Genomic DNA, 20162 nt, shown 5'->3' with positions numbered 1-20162 from the left:
TCACGGTAAAGAAATTTTGGCGTAGAGATGCGGGGTTCGAAATTTTGGACCGTTGATAGATGTCCAATTATGTTGGCCTATTTAAATCAGAGTCAATGCTAAACAGTTTAAAAATTATTTGGGGATTTAATAAAAAAATAAAAAAATAAGTTGTTGTTATTGCATTTTTAAAGGAATTGTCTATTTTGTGTCAATGATTATTCGCCAATTTACGCCTAGTTTACCACGCCACAAGATGACCAATCTTTAACGACTGAGATGACCAATGATCAACCGCTCCCAATCTGAATGGATTGGACTCGTAAATCATCAGTCTTGAATCCATTTATGCTATAAATAAAAACATGCGAAATTGGGTACACGGTCGATTGGTCGCCGGTCTTTTGGTCGCCGATCTTTTGGTCGCCGGTCTTTTGGTCGCCCGGAAGGTTATTGATAATTACCATTTAAATGGTTGCTCAAATTCCCTAAATACAAACTGCAAAAAACTAGTCATACTTAATGCCATAGTAATTATTAGGCTAAAGAAAAGCTCCAAATTTCCCGGACTTTTATTGTTTTTTTGTTGGAGAACTTGTTAAGACCGTGACTGACGACGTAGCTTCTTAAAGGGACAACGCATGTACAGACAAACTCTTATTACACTCACACGTCGGCTCAGTGAAACTGCTCATGGCCATTGTTGGCTTTTATTAATGCTTAGACCGTGTTGTTTTGGATAGGATTGGATAACTTTATTCATCCCGTATTCGGGAAATTTCATTGTGGCAGTAGCAAGAGGGAGATTAGACAGAACAACAAAGCAAAAGCACAAAGTACAAAGCAAATCAAAGTAAATGGGATCATTAAGAATCACCAAATCAGATCATTAAGAGACAGAAAAGCAGCAAAAACACAAAACGAGTAAGAGTGGACGGAGCTACCGCCGCCGGCGCCATCTTGGTTGCGGTAGCTAAAACGGATAGACTCAAAAAGACGTTGTAAAGTTGGATAAAAACTGGAACCACACACAGGAAGTCTTCCACAAGATGGGGAACTTCTGCAGACTGTGACCGAGTTAGAGAATATGCAGTCACTCTTCCAAGCTTATCTGCACAGTTCCTCAGTAGTCTGGAGCTGAAGACAACAGTAGCAGAGTAGAGCCCCTCGACTCCATTGCTGGTAAGCGCCGACAGCTCTTCCATCTTATCCCATAATGGAATGGTTAGTCAGAAGCGTTGCCTCTAACACAGTGGTTCCCAAACTATCTTACCTGACGCCCCCCTTCTTGCTTCTAGTAAACCCGCACGCCCCCCCCCCCTCCCACTTCCTCTTTTGCTCATGTGAACTTATTTTATTTTATTGCATTTATTTCTTAGCATCGTTCAGGAAAACAGATCTCTGTTAATAGAAAACAGGTTGGACCGTTGGAGTGACTGCTATAATCATATTTTGCATGTATTTAATGGCAGATATTTGTTTTTACATTTTTTTTAGCAGATGACTTCACGCCCCCCTTGAATTCTCTTTACGCCTCCCTAGGGGGGCGCGCCCCCTAGTTTGGGAACCACTGCTCTAACAGAACAAGGAAAGTTGTAAAAACATTAAAGTAAAAAGTATAAAGTACAAAGTAAAGTAACAAGGAATGTATTAAGACATATTAAAATGTAATAAAAAAAAGATAGAAGGGCTGTAAAACACGAAAAACATAAGAGTGTACAGAGCTACTGCCACTGGCTGCCGCGTGAACAGCGCCATCTTACCTTGTTTTGGTCGCCCGTTGTCGCGGATGGGGCGACCAAAAGACCGCGACCAAAAGACCGGCGACCAAAAGACCGCCGACCAATCGACCGCACACGGCGAAATTGACGTCCTGCAGTACAAATGGCGTCTTGCTCCATCACCCTCTTTCTGTGTGTGTGCAGGTAAACATTTTGACATAAACAAAGAGTATGAATCACCTGCCCCGTTCTCCTCCCGCCACCCCCGGATTCCTGATCGTAGCCTCAACCGTCATTTGATGACCGCGGGCGGGAAACTTTTACCGCAGCGAGTCGGTCCGCCCACCCGGCGTTCCTCGGGCTTGTTTTTCTGCTACGTCGTTCGGGCCAGGTGTCTTATCTCCCATCTTGCCACGCGTAGCCAATCTTTGGGGGAGATGGCGACAGGAATGTGACAAATCCATCTGTCCCCGTTTGAATTTGTATGCTAATTTGAGGTAATAGCCCCTCCGGTGCGGGTACGGGGGAACAATTCCATCACGCCATCGATGACAGCAGCGTGGCGCACGATGGCCGGGTTGGCCTTGATAGAGGGCGAAGCGGCGCGGGGGCAACGAACACCTGCGCGGGAGGCGGCGCGCGGCAACCAACACCTGCGCGGGGGAACGGCGCCCGACCTCCAGGCCTGGGCGGTACGACCTCATTTATTTCCACCGATGAACTTCGACCCCGGTCCGCTTCGTGACACGTGACCTCCGTGGATGCTACGCTAACGCGACTGTATTGTCACCGCGAGTGTCTGCGCCTGTTGATTTGATCCGGCGAGACGCTTTCACGCGTCGCCGGGCAGAAAACGGGACGAGAAGGAAACAGAAGACGCTTGTGTCAAATGAGGCGAGCCGTGTCGTTTACTCGCCACCTTGCCCCTCCCTCGTAGCGGCGAAAAGGCGGATGACACCGTTCTCCTATCTTTAAATTAATCTATACGGGTGCGGGAAAGATAACATTTCACAACGGCGGATAAGGTTGCTTTTCTTTCCGATGCCACAACAAGCCAATCACGGTGGAGCGGGATAATAAAGCGCTACCTTGACTCGGGAGTTGAAATCAGGATCTGTTTTCTTGCTTAAATGTGAAAAAAACATGAGACTTTGAGGGCGCATAACCAAATATGGCATTTTTTGGGAAGCAAAACCCCTGTAAAGAATATTTGTAACAATAATAAGTATTTATTTACTATTATAATGACTGTGTATTAACTATAGGTTTGTTTCTAAACCAAACACTAGTGGGTTTGAACTTTTGAACATAAATATCTCAAGATATGACAACAATTGGTAATTATACAAACACCAGGGCCACATGCTGTGGTCACACATTGCTAAAAACAGGCTACACAAACCAATGATCAAATAGTGAGCGAATTAGAACTTATAATTTCTATAACAGATCATTCATAACACTAAACATAGATTATATATTGATCTAGTTAGCAAGAAGTATTTATTTACTACTATTCAGTGGCGGGCCGTCAGGGCCTTCAAGGCATTCTCTGCTGGCCTAAGAAATATCTGAATCATATATTATATTTTGTCCATCAATACTTATTAAATAATTCCAAATTGTCTGTTAGCTTCCTTTCATTGCTTTTCCCCCTGGTTGCACTGCTTCCAGATGTGTGTTTTCATATTGAAGCATTTAACCAATCACATTTCAGCCATTATTTGTTGCCAGGGTCAGAAATCTGCCTCAAGGCCTTTACAATCAGTTCTGCAGGCTCTGCTGCATTAATCAAGCGTCGATAAGACTGTTGCTTTAACCAATCAGATTTCCAGTTGGCAACACAGCAATGCCTTGTCGCAGGCGTAGGGATACGTCATCGCTTTCGCCAACTATGATTGGCTAGTGATTAGCCATAGCTACCAAACTGTATTTGGAGCGAACTGCACACGCAAATATATTGTTGTGTTGATTTAAAGCCATTTTCAAGACGGACTATGCCAGAAATACGACAGGAAAAGCTCCAGTATTTGTATTTAATCATTAAATGCTGCTAGGAAGTGGATTTTACTCATTTTTTGTGCATTGATTCATTGATTATTTTTTATGTGTCGCAGCTGTAGCTGCAGTAGAGGTTTTATAGCCATAAAATAGTTTTTGAGGGTTGGATTGAGTCGTTGAAGGCGCTACGAGAAAATGCACGGACCGCCACTGCTACTATTATTGTCCGCGTATTAACTATACATAGATTACATATCGATCTAGATAGCACTAAGCATTTATTTACTATTATTATGTGTACTAATTGGACCTATATTAATCTAGTTAAGTGATGATCCCACCAAAATATCGGCAACGCAAAACGTTGTTATGATTTTTTATTAAAAGAATGGTCGAGATTTAAATGGTTGTAAATTTTGGATGATGTCAAGATCGGCAAAATTGATTCATACGTTCCATCAAGTGAAATATGGTGTTAAATATGTGCATCATTTTTTTTAAAGTAAAAATTAATTGGTCATTGACACCATTATTATTGATATGCATATATGCATTTTTTTTTACTTTTAATGGGAATTTTCTGAGTAATGGAGCAGGACTTATAATAAAGCATTTTTTTGAATTTTTTGATATCATAACAAAAAATTAAGTTAACCTTGAAATGTTATATTTCACAATAAATTAATTACAAACAAAAACATGAAACATAGGCAACAACCAAAACACGAATGATGAGAAGCAACAAAAACGTGTCGACATCTGTTTTTAAATTATTAATATTATATATGAAAAACAACAACTTTATTTGGGAAGGCGATGGGGGGATGTGATGGGGAGGGGGGCGTTGTTACAGGAAGTCGGACATCCTCGAGTCTAGCCACGGTGGTCCTCGTAGGAAGACAGAAACGGACAAAAAAAAGAAGATCCATCGGAAAAAAAGCGACTTCTTTCCAAAAAACCGACATCGGCGAACGCTGGAATCCGTGTCCGGAAATCGTGCACTGTCGCCGGCTTGCCCAGTCACGGACGCCCGGTAACGGAGCGACGAGGATCCGCTGCTTGTTAAACCTCATCTGGAAGAATTTCGGCCATCAGGTAAGCATTTTCTCATTAAATGCAACCCAAAATAAGTTCTTCTAGTTTTATGACGTTAATTTATATCTTGTTTTAATGTTTTGATGAAGTCACGTTGTTATTTGCTGGAAATGTTTGTTAAATCGGAGCTGATGATCCTAATTGGCTGCAGGTGTGCAACTTTTTGCCATCTGTATTGTTTTCATGCATGTTTATTTTCATATTTTACTGCAATTTTCGGAAATCTACCACTGTTTCCACACGTGTTTACTTAATAATCAACACAAAATGTGTTTAGTGTAACTTTTTGGTCACTAAATTTCACTTTGCAAACCATTTTTTTAAGATTTTAAGCAAAAACATGATGAAAAGTGTTTTCATAATTCATTTCAATGGCAATATTTAGCATTTTATGCTATATTTGTTTACCACCGTGATGTACTTTACTACTATTTGTTCTTATTTCCCATAAGCGTTTGACTGTAAATCTCCCTTGGTTTAAAGGGGTATTCATTTTTTAATCACAACATTAAAGAGGATTAAAGAGGCATTTAGTGTCCGTTATAAGCTAGCTATTTAACAAACAAAAGCAAGCAAACTACTTGTTGCACGGAATTCTCTTTTTTTGTGTTCACACCATCAAGAATAACAAACCAAAACATCTGCCTAAGCAGCCAAATTCTAAGCATCGCCATATTTGTGACATTTTTTGTGCTTCTGTATTACCTGACCTGCAAATATGACTTCAATATGCAGATTTGTTATTGTAAAATTCCTTTTTTAAACCCTAGATAACTTTGACCCCACCCCCCAATGCCCCAAAATCCACTCATATTCATATTTCATATCCCCTTATTTGTTTATGAGTTATCTTGAATGCAAATGACAAATAGACACAGAACAAAACCACACATCAGATTAAAATACCAACACAATGACACACTGAATCAAAAATACACAAATATATATTGACAAAACCACTCATCAGATTAAAATACCAACATAACGACACTCATTCAATAAAAAAATACACAAATATATTTCACAAAACCACCCATCAGATTAAAATACCAACACAATGACACACTGAATCAAAAATACACAAATATATTTGACAAAACCACTTATCAGATTAAAATACCAACACAACAACACACATTCAATAAAAAAATACACTAATATATTTTACAAAACCACCCATCAGATTAAAATACCAACATAATGACACACATTCAATAAAAAATACACAAATAAATTTCACAAAACCACTCATCAGATTAAAATACCAACACAATGACACACAATCAATAAAAAATACACAAATATATTTCACAAAACCACTCATCAGATTAAAATACCAACACAACGACACACATTCAATAAAAAATACACAAATATATTTCACAAAACCAACCATCAGATTAAAATATCAACACAATGACACAAATTCAATAAAAAAATACACATATATTTCACAAAACCACCCATCAGATTAAAATACCAACACAATGACACATTCAATTAAAAAATACACAAATATATTTCACAAAAACACTCATCAGATTAAAATACCAACACAATGACACACATTCAATTAAAAAATACACAAATATGTTTCACAAAAACACTCAGATTAAAGTACCAACACAACACACATTCATTATTTATATATTTATTGATTAACTTATTTATTACCTATTTATTTACGTCTAAAATGTCATTTTCTGTGTCTGTATTCTCACCCTCTTGCTACTGTGACACTGAAATTTCCCAAATACGGGATGAATAGATATCGAATCTAATCTAATTCAATTAGAAAGTACACAAACATCCTTTACAGAATACACCCATTTGATTGGCACCAAAATATCAGGAAAATATAGTTTAAAATCCACTCCCACTCTATAATATGGCCACTGCAGCTCTGAAAACCACATTGTTGCCACCTTTTAAAACCAGGTCAATTCATCCTGGGCCGCTTCAATGCCCCCCCTCCACCTAAATCCCAAAATCCATCTGAGTAAATAAATAAATAGGCAAACCAGCGAAGGGGAACGTCGACAGAGTCTGTCCTTGTGGTCAGATTGGCCACTCATGCTTGAGCGTGGCTAAAAAGGCGCTGCATTATTCAGCCCCCCCGACACACACATGAAGGACATTGAACGAGAAGTGGGGGGGCCCGGCGGCCTCTTTTTGGGGGCGCCCGTTTTGGCCACGGTAAGTTTACACATGCTGGAGGGCGCCCCGCATAGCACGCTGCTTCATTAGCATCGGCCCCTTTGCTAGCTTCCCTGAGGGTCGCTGTCTGTGGTGCTGAAAGTTCCCCCACTTGTTTTTAAGGGGGGAAGTGCATGGTGTGCTAAAAATGGGTAAAAAAAATTACCCATGTTTTTGGGAGGAATGCGGAAAGTATTCGGGATATCAAATGAAAAATGAATAGGATAAATAAAAATAAGTCACAGGTAAGTCAACGGTTGATTTTCAGGTGGGTGAACAGGTTATGAAATGAACATAAATATGAACCTTTAATGCAGGGGTGTGCAAAGGGGGGGCCGGGGGCCGGCTTCTTATTGGTCCGTGACGGGTGAGGAAAATATCAGTCTCCATTGTTTTGCATTTCTCATCTTTAAAACTAGTATATGTATCTTATGTGTTTGCCTATAGGTATAAAAATAGTATTTGTGTATATATATTGGATACGTATGTATAGGATGTATGTGTACGTATATTGTATACGTATGTGTATATACATGTATAGTATGTATGTGTAAATATATTGTATACATATATATGTAGAGTGTGTGTATATATAGTATACACATATGTATAGTATGTGTATATATTGTATACATATAAATGTATAGTATGTATGAGTATATATATTGTATACATATATATGTATAGTATGTATGTGTATATATATATTGTATACATATATATGTATAGTATGTATGTGTATATATATTGTATACATATATATGTATAGTATGTATGTGTATATATATTGAAACATATATATGTATAGTAAGTATATTTATGTGTATATATAGTATACATATATATGTATAGTATGTATATATATTGAAACATATGTATAGTATGTATATGTATGTGTATATATAGTATACATATATATGTATAGTGTGTATATATATTATATACATATGTCTAGTATGTATATGTATATATATTGTATACATCTATATGTCTAGTATTTGTGTATATATTGAAACATATATATGTATAGTATGTATATGTATGTGTATATAGTATACATATATATGTATTGTGTGTATATATATTATATACATGTGTCTAGTATGTATATGTATATATATTGTATACATATATATGTCTAGTATTTGTGTATATATTGAAACATATATATGTATAGTATGTATATGTATGTGTATATATAGTATACATATATATGTATAGTGTGTATATATATATTATATACATATGTCTAGTATGTATATGTATATATATATTGTATACATATATATGTCTAGTATTTATGTGTATATATTGTATACATATATATGTATAGTATGTGTATATATATTGTATACATATGTCTAGTATGTATATGTATATATATTGTATACATATATATGTATAGTATTTATGTGTATATATTGTATACATATATATATATGTATAGTATGTGTGTGTGTGTATATATATAGACGTGTATGTATGTATGCCAATTTTTAGTCACAAATTATGGGTGCGCTTAATACACAGGTGCACCTTATACTGGAATAAGTACGGTATATATATTGCATACGTATATACTTGTATAGTATGTGTATATGTACATAAGAATCCACTGTGATTCATTGAGCTGTATTGGTTGCAATTTGTCATTAATGTAAATATAGAACATTTTTAATTGTGATTAACCAAACGCGACCCCATAGTTTACTTGGCAAACATGTTTGAACTAATACATGTACATTCTCATAATACACATTGATGGCGTCCAATCTTACTTGACCGGGACTAGTTGACATTCAAAAACAATCATAAAACAAGACGTTACGTACATTGCGCTTGGTTATATTCTTCATCTAAATTAGCTAAGCACAGAGGAACTCGTTATGAAAGGTCAAATGAGTTCAGTCATCTGAAAATGTATTGATTTTCAATGAAAGGAATATGAATAAAATGGCGAGGCTTTCTAGTATTCGCTTCGTTTGTTGTGGGGAGGTTCAAGCAAAGCGCCTCCTTCTTCTTCTTCTTCTTCTTCTTCGCCGCCGCCACTCGACAATCTGTTGATCCCCGGCGGAATCTCCAGATGAAAGGCGGCGGCAACGCTCAGACCGTGAAAAATCCTCGCCTTCTCACCGGGAGGTGGAAAATAGTCTGGGAAAACTTTGAATGGGTACAATGAAGCGTTATCAGCGGCGGCTTGGAGACGATCAGCCTTTTGGCGTACCGTCGTTTTCCATCAAAACACTCTTGTTTGGTTAAACAGATTAGGGCCAACGGTTTCAAATGACCAGCATTTATGTCCCTTATACGAGAGACATCGTAAAATTCAACGATTAAAAGGCAATTTTTAGGGAACGGCTTATACGTTGAGGCGGCTAATATGCGAGATAACACGGTCATTTCTTCATGAAATACATATTGGTCCTGAGTACAATTTCACTTCATCATGAAGTGCTCTTTTTCGTATTTTCCATTTTGAGATATCCCTTCACCCCCTCTTTTCCTCCTCCAGGACACCCTGAAAGCATGTCCTGGGGGGGTGCGTGTCAATGATTTATGTTGTCCATTTTGCCAGCAGTCCACTGACAGCCGCCATTTGGGCTCAAAAAATGCTCTCGCCGTTGGAGTGTCGCCGAGGTGGCTCCGGCGCAAAGTTCCCACGGGCGTCGGATATTCTTTTAAAACGCTCCAAACCGAAGTTTGGAAGGTAGAAAAAATGGCATACATTTTGGATAAAGGGCCTTAAAGTGCTTTGAATTCTTTTAAAGAGTTATCAGAAGAGACATTGCATAAAATGAAGACCATATTTGGTCATTAGTCATTTTAAAGTCAGCAAATCATCAGTAAGTGACCTGGAAATGCCCGAAAATAACCTTTAAAAGGACCCGAAATCAACCGTGACCGGACGTTTCGTTGACGGGACGTTTGGTCGCCGGGACGTTTGGTCGCCCGGACGTTTGGTCGCCCGGACGTTTGGTCGCCCGGACGTTTGGTCGCCCGGACGTTTGGTCGCCCGGACGTTTGGTCGCCCGGACGTTTGGTCGCCCGGACGTTTGGTCGCCCGGACGTTTGGTCGCCCGGACGTTTGGTCGCCCGGACGTTTGGTCGCCCGGACGTTTGGTCCCCGGACGTTTGGTCCCCGGACGTTTGGTCCCCGGGTTCGCCCGCTGTCAAATTACTTTACTGTTGATATTTTAATATTAGATATTTAGATATTAAACTCTCTCATGATTATAATTTTGAGAGCTGGTTTCAACAGTAACAACCCGGCGAACAAACGTCCGTTCGACCAAACGTCCAGTCGACCAAACGTCCAGTCGACCAAACGTCCGTTCGACCAAACGTCCGGTCGACCAAACGTCTTTCGACGAAACGTCCGAGTACCGAAATCAACAGATCGACCTATGAGACTAGCGTAAAAAACCTTCCCATGCATTTCCCCCTGCAGATATTGCGTTATGATTTAGTAATATTAAAAAAATAGTCTCATGCCCTTTCCAAACGAGCCCCGTAAAAAAGCGGCGCGAGCATATTCCTCTTTCCTTTGGAGTCTTCCTTTCCTGACACCAAAGTAAAGTTTCCGCTGTTTAATTGGTTCAGGTGCCGCCAAGAGCACCGCAGGGATCCCCTCATATTGACGGCCCACCCACGTCAAGTGCAAATCAGCATGTGATGAGCGCCCCGCCGCACCCGTCGGCTCGCCAACAGCGTGACCGCCGCCGCGTTGATGATTTTTACCCATCAGCAAAAAACAGCAAACAAAACAACAATGGCAAAAGAGTCAAGCTAATTGAGCTGGGGGGCTCGTAAAGACCCTCGCATTCCTCTGGATGTCTAGTGCAATTCCTCAACAAGACAACGCAGCATTTTAGCTTTGGGAGAAATATTCCCTAGCCGCTTCACGGTTTGCTAAAATCGGGGAATTTCTTCTTTTTCTCGTGTTGTTTTGCTTACCATTGGCCTAATTCTACTCGCTAGCTGTAGGGGGAGCCCCGCCGCCCGTTTGCCACTATTCCAGCGTCGCTTAAAAGCGTCACACCCAGGCGGGTGGGGGTGTCGGTATCGCTGCGCTCCACGCCAGAGCTAAAACGGGCTCCATTGTCCGTATCACAGCCCACTAGCTGACAACAAAAGCAGATTATGTGTTCTATTTGAGGCATATTAAGATGTAACACGCCGGCGGATGGGCCCGGCGCGGCCCCCCATAAAAGCCGCCGGCAAGCTGCTGAGACCAAGACTCTGCGCCATTTTCCACCTTTTAGCTGCACCCGGGGACTGATTACGCCGCGGCTAAGGGTCTTTACCTGGAAAGTCACTTTCACGTCCTCGTACGCCATTTGTTAGCGCGGCTAATGTCTCATTAAGCCTCGCGGAGGGGAAACGAGGCGCTCTTTGGGTGAAGGTTACGCTCCCAAAAGCTCGACTGATGATCGCCGCGCCACAACAAGGCCGATTTGCCCGCGCTTCATTAACCCGTCGTCTCTTTGCGCACCGTCAGTCGGCTTCTGGGACGATTCTGCGGTAGAGAGCGGTCGCCGCGATAATTACAAAGTCATCAAAAGCTGTTTGCGATAAACAAGCCAAAGGCCTGCCCTCCTGGCTGGAGAGTCATTAAACGACGCGCTAACCCCCGTTCCCGTTTAAAACGGGCTAAAAACTCGCCATCAGTGTGCTTAACACGCGGAAAATTTGGCATTTTGCTCGCCATCAATACGAACTTGTCTGTATCACCAAGCTGAAACGTTGCCAGGTTGGGGACGAGCTTCCCGATTGGGTGAAATTAGATCACATGTTGATTTGGATTTTTCGGGATGGTTGCCAACCAGGGGCGGGGCTAAGACAGTGCTGGGGGCGTGGCGAAAGGGGTGGAGAAGATAAATGGGAGTTCTAATATTGTGTTTAGATATCTTTGACAGGAGTTTTGATAATGTTCACCGGCTTGAAGGACCAGTAAATGCATTTACAGTGGTACCTCGACATACGAGCTTAATCCGTTCCGGGACTGAGATCGTATGTCGAGCTTTTCGTAACTCGAGCGAACGTTTCCCATTGAAATGAATTAAAAACAAATTAATTCGTTCCAACCCTCTAAAAAAACACTAAAAACAGGATATTGGATTGGAAAAAAATGTTTTATTTCTTCTAATTCGCCATCTATTTACAAAGTAACACATTACTAGTGGTTTAATAGTAATAAAATGTTTAATAGATGTAAAATTTCACGAAGGGTAGATACAGACTTTATCCACAATGCACTCAAACGAACAAACAAATTTAAATTAACTTAGATTAACATATATAGACACACTCAAACATACGCTTAATGTAACTTTACACACAACTGAATTCTAATTTTGTTTTAATTTTTTTACCTTCGTTTTCCGGGTTAGCTGTTTGCCACGCTTCCACCCTCACTTTCGCTATCGATAGGCTGTTTGCTGTTGTATTCCCTTCAAAATATTCCGAAAATGATGCACACATGTACTCACAATAGGATAACGCACGGCCACTTGCCAACGAGAAGTAGTCTTGAATGAGCGATCGCGGGAGCTAACACGCTAAGGAAGGAATAACAGCCTACCCACGTATTGATTGTGGGTAAAGAAGTTTTATTCTGAGAAAGGGTGCCATTGGCAATCGGTGTTGTGTGCACGAGTATACTCCATTACCCAGAAAGCCCTCTTTTTGCCTGTGCATGCGCATTGTGCGTTTCCTGGTTGAAACTCGTCTGAATAAATCGTTCAGTGCTCGTAGATATCTGTTATACACGAAAGAGATGCGGCAAAAAAAGTGCGCTACAATGATAAACAATCTCTCATGATCGAAATTTTCATCCTACCACGAGCATGTCGTAGGTAGAGCAGATCGTAGGTCGAGGTACCACTGTACTTCGTTGCAAGCGAACTTAGAAGCATATTTGTCATTACAAGCTGATATTTAATAATAATATGAAATAAATGCCTGACAAGTAGGAAGTAAAATTCACCCCAGTGGTAGGGTCAAGGCGTCCTCGCTACCTGATGACTCGCGAGGTTTTTATCACGTGGAACGCAGACATGGTCACCTTACCCTGGGACTCACTTGCATTGGAAATCAATAAGCACCCCCCCTCTCTTTGCTCTTTAATTGTTAGCAAAAAATAGCGCTCGTGTTAACGGCGAGCGTTGTTGCATCGTCAGCCAGGACGGCCTGACTTTCATTCGCTCACTCATTGTATCGCGGGCAGAGCTATAAAGAAAAAGCCACCGTTTTTTTCCCCCCAACTCCAGCACCCCGACTTTTTAACTCACCCGTCAAATCAAGATCGCATATAAAGTGCCCGCTCATCGCGCCAACGCGAAGAGGTCGGGGGTTTGTTTTTGTTTTTGAAGGGATTGAAGCAGTTGGGCGTTTAGCGTCGCCGATAAGCGAATAGCGCCACCGATTTGTCTCTCTGGCACCCCCGCGGGATCTCCGACGCCAGGCCATCAATCAATCGCCACGCACTCCAAGGACAACTTTGTCTCTTGATGCAATTTGTAAGGCTGTCCAGTCCAATTGATTCCTTAAGCGCCAAAAAAAGAACATTAACCTCCCGTGTTTGCCGTAAACAAGACAATAAATGATAGCGCCGGTGCCTGTCGGCGCCCCCCCGCTACGTGACAAACAACAAGATGAACAGTGATCGGGAGAATGATTGATTAAATGGGATTTAATGGAACGCTGTTATCAATGGTGTGGTCATGGTGGCCCATTCTTCATACCACCCAAACGCGCTACCGCCATCGTTGGGAATCGACTTGGGTCACGATCCGCGGGTCTGCGGTTACCCTGGCGACGCCGTAGCGGCCATTTTTTTTCTCGTTCACCTACCAGGGGTGTCGAACGAAGCTTTGTCGTTGTGCTTTCCGGCTCAGTGAAACGATTATCGTATTTTCTCGCATATAAGCCACCTCCGCGTATAAGCCGTACCTTTAAAATTGCCTTTAAATCGTTGAATTTTACAATTTCTCTCGTATAAGCCGCACCCTTAAAATCGTTGAATTTGACAATTTCTCTCGTATAAGCCGTACCTTTAAAATTGCCTTAAAATCGTTGAATTTGACAATTTCTCTCGTATAAGCCGCACCTTTAAAATTGCCTTAAAATCGTTGAATTTTACAATTTCTCTCGTATAAGCCACCCCCTGATTCACAATTTTCACCTCCATGTCCGTGGTTTTGATAGGGAGTGCAAATGTGTTACTTTGAAGGGAAAATATTAAGAAAAATCATCGCAGGTGGTATTTCTGATGTACTGTATGAATCAATGGCTGGATTGCACATTGCCTGCACGTAGACAAATTAAAAAAGGAAGTCATGTGAGCAGTACAACCAGGAAGTATGTCCGTAGCGGTCTAGTTGTCACCGCTAGGTAAGATGGCGATACAATTAATTTTTTTCTTGAATTTCTTTCAAAGACCATTTTGTTTAGTGTTTTATCTGTTTAACTTTTCTCTATTTTCAACTAAATGACCGCATCGGCCGCATTTCCTTGCGTTATGGCGTTTCGTCTTTGTCACTTTGCCATTTCGTGCGCATATAAGCCACACCCATGATTCCGTCATCATTTTTTTTTGAAAAATGCGGCTTATATGCGAGAAAATGCGGTAGTCTAGGAACTGTTAATGATGAAAATAGCCTATTTTTTGTCATTGTAGCAATTTTAGAGCATATTTTCTTTTGCATTGTTCTAATAATATATTTTTATCTGTTTTGTCAGTATATTTCATTTCCTCATGATTATTTTCTAGAAACATTTTATTCGCTAGCCGACAACGCAAAAGATTTCTTGGAAAAACGATCCCAAACGCCCAAAAAAGTCATGAAAACTCAAAGAACGAACAATAAATGTTGGTTGTTCGTGGTTTTGATAGGGAGTGCAAATGGGTTAGGGTTAGGGTTAGAGTTAGGGGTTAGGGTTAGTTACTTTGAAGGGAAAATATTAAGAAAAATCATCACAGGTGGTATTTCTGATGTACTGTAGAAATCAATGGCTGGATTACACATTGCCTGCATGGAGACAAATTCATAAAGGAAGTCAGGTGAGCAGTACAACCAGGAAGTGTAGTAAATAGTGGTCAGGTTTGTCATCCCAAGGTAAGATTGCGGCACCTTGACCGAGCAATGGCAGCCACAAGTGAGTTTTTTCACGTTTTATGCAAGATAGGGTTTTTTTTTTTTCTTGAATTTCAATCATAGACGTCAAAATAATATATATTTTTTCTCTATTTTGAAATAAATCATCGTATCGGCCGCATTGTCTTGTGTTATGGCGTTTCGTCTTTGTTACCTTGCAGTTTCGAGCTTGCCAAGTCTAATTTGTGCGCATATAAGCCTGTTGGGTTTACTATATATCTGCTTTGCTTTCTTTAGGTTTATACATTATTATATATTGGAAATGCTTTGTTTAGCTTAGCTTATTGACACTAAAAAGGGTCACTTGAGTACATCTGCTTGCAACCCTGATAAACAAAGGGAAAGGTCTCTATCAAGTTGGATTTACTTAAATTGTTTTGCAACCTCGACTTCTCACCCAGTCGCAAGTCCACAATGAAGATCCGGGATCTGTTTTGACTTGGATTCCGGGTCAGGTAGCGATACCGTTGTTTAACTTCTTATGCAATTGTTTTGATTCCTGACCTTAAGTATTTTGAATAGATAACCTTAATTGTTTTGACTCTAATGCAATTAAATGGGCAGGAGAGGATTCGGTTCTTTAGAATGATCTGGAACAAAGGCGAGTCAGGATTGATTCTGTCTTGCAAGATAAAGCAGAATATGCCTCCGATGTCTTCCTTATCTTAAAGCGTATCTATTGGTGAACCTAACAAAGCCATACCCACGATTCAGTCTTTATTTGTGTGTGACAAATACGGCGTATATGCGATAAAATACGGTAATTCATGTATTTTTTTCCGTTTTGTTCCGGGCAAACATTCCCAGAACTGTCTGACAAAAGGCGACGTGACGTGTCAGCCTCCTTGCGCATTTTCCGCGTCTGATAAGACAACTCTAGAGGGAGGGAGATCCAATATTAGCAACACAAGCGCTCGCTTTGTACAAAAGAGTTGTCTTTGGCTGAGACATCCTTGGCAGTCACATAGCGATCCGTTCAATCATTTTTTTTTGGGAGGCCATGAACTTTCCTGGCTTCCAAAAACCTAAACCTTGATGCTTAATGTGGCTCTACTTAGCAATTGCCGGCAACTTTCCGCGTTAATTGCCCGCAAGTGTACCGTTCTGTCAACTGTTCCGCATTCTGGAAACTCTTGTTTCAACTGGCCATCCATGTTTCTGGAACGTCTGCCAATTCTCATAGAACGACCTGATATTTTGTGAAGTACAAAGAGCAGCTTGATGCTTCTACTGACCTCCATCTTTGCATCTTGCCCACCCGCAAATGACATCGCCGCCTCTCACGTGCCGATGCATTAACTCGTTGGATTCCGACTTGTTTATAACGAACCCCGCAGACCTTTATTTATTCACTCTCTGGGAATGCAACCAAGGCAGCTCTGACAAACAATCTTATGATGCCGCTTTCATGTCAGGGCCAGATCCCTCGCCAAAAAAACGTGAACCCTACCCATCCCGCCCCGCCCCCCCGTCGCCCTTTTCGCTGTCTCCTTCCCATTCTTCCAGCCGGCGGAATGTCTCCGTCACTTGTCAAAGTCCCTTTTCCCTAGCCACGGGCCCTGTTGACACAGGAATCCGTCACTCCTCACACGGGACGTGTTGGCGGCCATTACTATTCATGAAGCGGTGTCATCTACTCTGTCACCCGTTGTCGGAGGGGAGTCTACGTCCCTCCCCTTCTTTATCAGCCAGGGGTGGCTAATGAGAAGCACTGGGGTAATACCGCCACTGGAACAGCAATGTCTTTAAAATCTCCTAATTCATTTTGTGGCTTATAATTGAAACGTAAGCCAACTGAACTCTGGACACAGCTCATTGTCTTCCCTGTACCTTGACTGGAGTATTTTTTTTGGAGAATACCTGATAGGTTCACCATATAGGTATTCCCAAATATTTACCTTTCAACAAAAAAGGCATCTGAACTCAAATCCGTATTTCTTGCAAGAAGAGAATCGATCCACGCGCGTCTCCGATCAAGATCTTTCTCTCTTGCTAATTTATTCATAAGATTTAACAGCATGCCCCACAGAAGTCTAAACATTTTTAGAGTCTCAAAACAATTGTAGGTCTGTCGAATCTTCCCAAGTTTTGATGTGAACCATCTTGAGAAGCCGAGGCTTCCCAAAACAATCCACAGTTCCAAAGTGCGCTTGTTGTGAAGCATCTTGAGAAGCCGATACTTCCCAAAACAATCCTCAGTTCGATGTGAACCATCTTGATGCTTCCCAAAACAATTTACCATTCTCTTAATGTGAACCATAGTCTCGAGAAGTTCAGGTGCAAAAAGGGAGTGACCTCCAAAGTTGTTTTGGTTAACTTTGGAGCAAGCCTATCTCTTGCAAGAGATGTATTAAAATGCCTTTTATTAATGTCAATAAGCTTCATTGCAAGCACATATATAATGATTATATTTCAAGCAAATTTATAATAATGATAAACCTAACAATTCCCCTCGTTGTTCTCTACCAAATTCCAAAAACATTAGAGAATGAAATGATGGCTAGTGAAGAAATGTCAGTTTCAGGAAACATTTTGGAACGGTGCGTTCAGATAAGTCCGTAGTTCGCTCTCTCTGCTACGGGTCTTTTTCAGTTTGGTTTCTTGTCACCTTGCAATTTTTGCCAGAGTCCCAAGATTGGATAATAAACTGCTTTCTATGCTTCGTAAAGCTGTGTTAATGTCGATGTATATAGGCCACAATCCATTGGGTGTATTGACAAAAGAACTATATATCCCAGCAGTCACTGCGCAGTACTTTTCTACGGGGAAAATAGTAGAGTCGGGGGCTGCTTTCCGTAGTTGCGAGAGCTGTAGAGGATGGTGTACCCTATCGACTGATTTATTTTATTTCATCATGATAACAATTTTAGTATTGGTCCATATATAAAGCGCACTGGATTATAAGGCGCCCTGTCTATTTTGGAGAAAATGTAAGACTTTTATGTGGGTCTTATAGTCGTGAAAATACGGTAAACGTTTTGGGACAAACCAAACTAGTGTGAATCCGGCTTTAATGCCTGAATTGTTCGACTCCCCAGGTACCAGATCCACCACGAGTACAGCTAAAGTAAAACAGAGTTTGTCTGGTATTTGTCACCGCCCAACAGGAACTCGGAGCAGTCAAACCTCAAATCCGATCTTCCCACGGCGGACCCTTTTCTCTGCACGACTGAAGAAAGAACCCATTGTGAATGAAAGATGAGGGCGATTGTGTTACATTACTATGAGGTTCCCCTCTCAGCTTAGCTTGATTTGTGAGCGCGTTCCACAATGTTTCCGGCGTGAGCTCTTAGTAATGGATGCGCCGGGCCTTGAATTGTTGCGCGGGAGAAGCAGTTCAATTAATAGGCCGGCGCTATAAAATAACCATTGGAGTGACAAATGGGGGAATGAATAAGCATTTGTCGTAGGGAGGGAAATTTATGTCCTCGGATTGCACGCTTTTAGGGACGCCGAACGATGTCACGGGCGCAGGGCTTTCTATCTCGCACATCGTCAGATGGCGCGTTTGAATATTTACAGCCGCGTTTAGGCTAGGGAGGATTATCTTTGTTCGTGGCGGGCTACAGCTCGACCGTGCGGCGGGCTAACTCCAACACGCGCAATTTAGAGGGGAGGCCTCAAGGTGTCGGAGGCGCCGCGTTGAAGGATAGAGATGGCGCTCTCCCCGTCAATACGCATCTTCGGAAGACGCGGAGAAAAGCTGCGGGGATAAATATGCATGAAGGATGAAGAGGGTGGTGAGCGAGAAGAACGGCGGCTGGTTTTAGAGCCCACGGTGCTCGCTGCATGCTGATTAAACACCCTAGCGCCTGGTGACTAAGTCGGAGTTTTTTTTACAGTTACACTCGGCCACATCTGGCAGTTTCACGGAGTCAACTGTACCCTCATAAAAAGGTCTTGTAGTCCAGCAACTGCAGATTTGAGTGTCAAATAACTTTAGCACTCCACCTGTGTCAATAACGCCGTTTTACCGGTAGCTCTGAGAAGTGGACTTGGTAAATTCTGCATCTGTCCTACCAATAATCTTGAGTAAAACCCTTCCCCTGTTAAATCAAACCCTCCTACCCTTTATCGAGTTGTCCCCCAAACTAGAACAGCAGGGCCATCGGAAAAGACAGATTTATCTTGCCTTTCTATTGTTTGTATCTCACTGGGTGAGAGTAGCCGCCACTTCGTGGCTGTGGCATTTTAATTGATCTGATATCTCCTGGAAGATTTAAGCACTTCCGTGACTCAGCATACCTGCGTCTTAAAACAAACAGCACACTCCGGAGCTGATGGGCTTGGGGTGGAATGGCACCACGTCCAATTTAACTGTCATCTTAATGGAATCTATAATAAGCGCAGGGGCACAAAACGCCCACCACTCGCATCTTTTGGATGGAAAAAGCAAATATCGCAAAGGCTCCAGATCAGCTGACAGTCCAGAACAAAAAGTCCTGATGTCATTGGCAATTTGGGGGTGGCGTTTTCCCCCGTGGGTTCTTCGCCGGGTTCCTCAGTTGCCGTATAGAGGTAATCTGCTCTCTGCAGCGTGGCGGCCTCCCCACATTTTTTCTCCTTCAAATCTCCCCTGAATTTCATTTCACCAGCACCTGTTCCTTCACGTGCCCCCATGCGGGGGAGGCAAATTTTCACGCCGCCACCGGCTTTGCTCTGCCCAACTGGCCGGGGAACTCGAGGAAACACCTGTTTGGATATGCTCCTGTAAGTAGTCCCCGTTTCTGCACGATTAGGTCAACGAGTTTCCGCAAACATGCCCCGCTTTCACACTTTGCGGGTAAAACAGGTCGGTTAACCAACCGTTTTTACGTCCCGCCCATCAATCCTCATTAAAAATGATATACCGCATTTTCACGACTATAAGGCGCACATAAAAGTCTTAAATGTTCTCCAAAATAGACAGGGCGCCTTATAATCCAGTGCGCTTTATATATGGACCAATACTAAAATTGTTATCACGATAAAATAAAATAAATCAGTCGATAGGGTACACCATCCTCTGCAGCTC

The 20162-nt window shown here is 41.6% G+C and overlaps 1 protein-coding gene across 1 annotated transcript in view; it reads left to right on the top strand.

Moving 5' to 3' along the window:
• The first annotated feature begins 4552 nt into the window (after positions 1–4552).
• The window catches only part of ppargc1a (peroxisome proliferator-activated receptor gamma, coactivator 1 alpha), a 188371-nt gene continuing 172761 nt past the window's right edge, over positions 4553–20162 (top strand). Inside the window, exon 1 of the mRNA XM_077588661.1 lies at positions 4553–4796. The gene's annotated coding sequence lies outside the window, so the exon portion shown is untranslated. The remainder of the gene's footprint in view (positions 4797–20162) is intronic.

Source organism: Stigmatopora argus, chromosome 20 (assembly GCF_051989625.1).
Source record: "Stigmatopora argus isolate UIUO_Sarg chromosome 20, RoL_Sarg_1.0, whole genome shotgun sequence".
NCBI classification, from domain to species: Eukaryota; Metazoa; Chordata; class Actinopteri; order Syngnathiformes; family Syngnathidae; genus Stigmatopora; species Stigmatopora argus.
The sequence above is the reverse complement of the archived record's forward strand: the minus strand, read 5'-3'. Positions and strand labels throughout refer to the sequence as shown.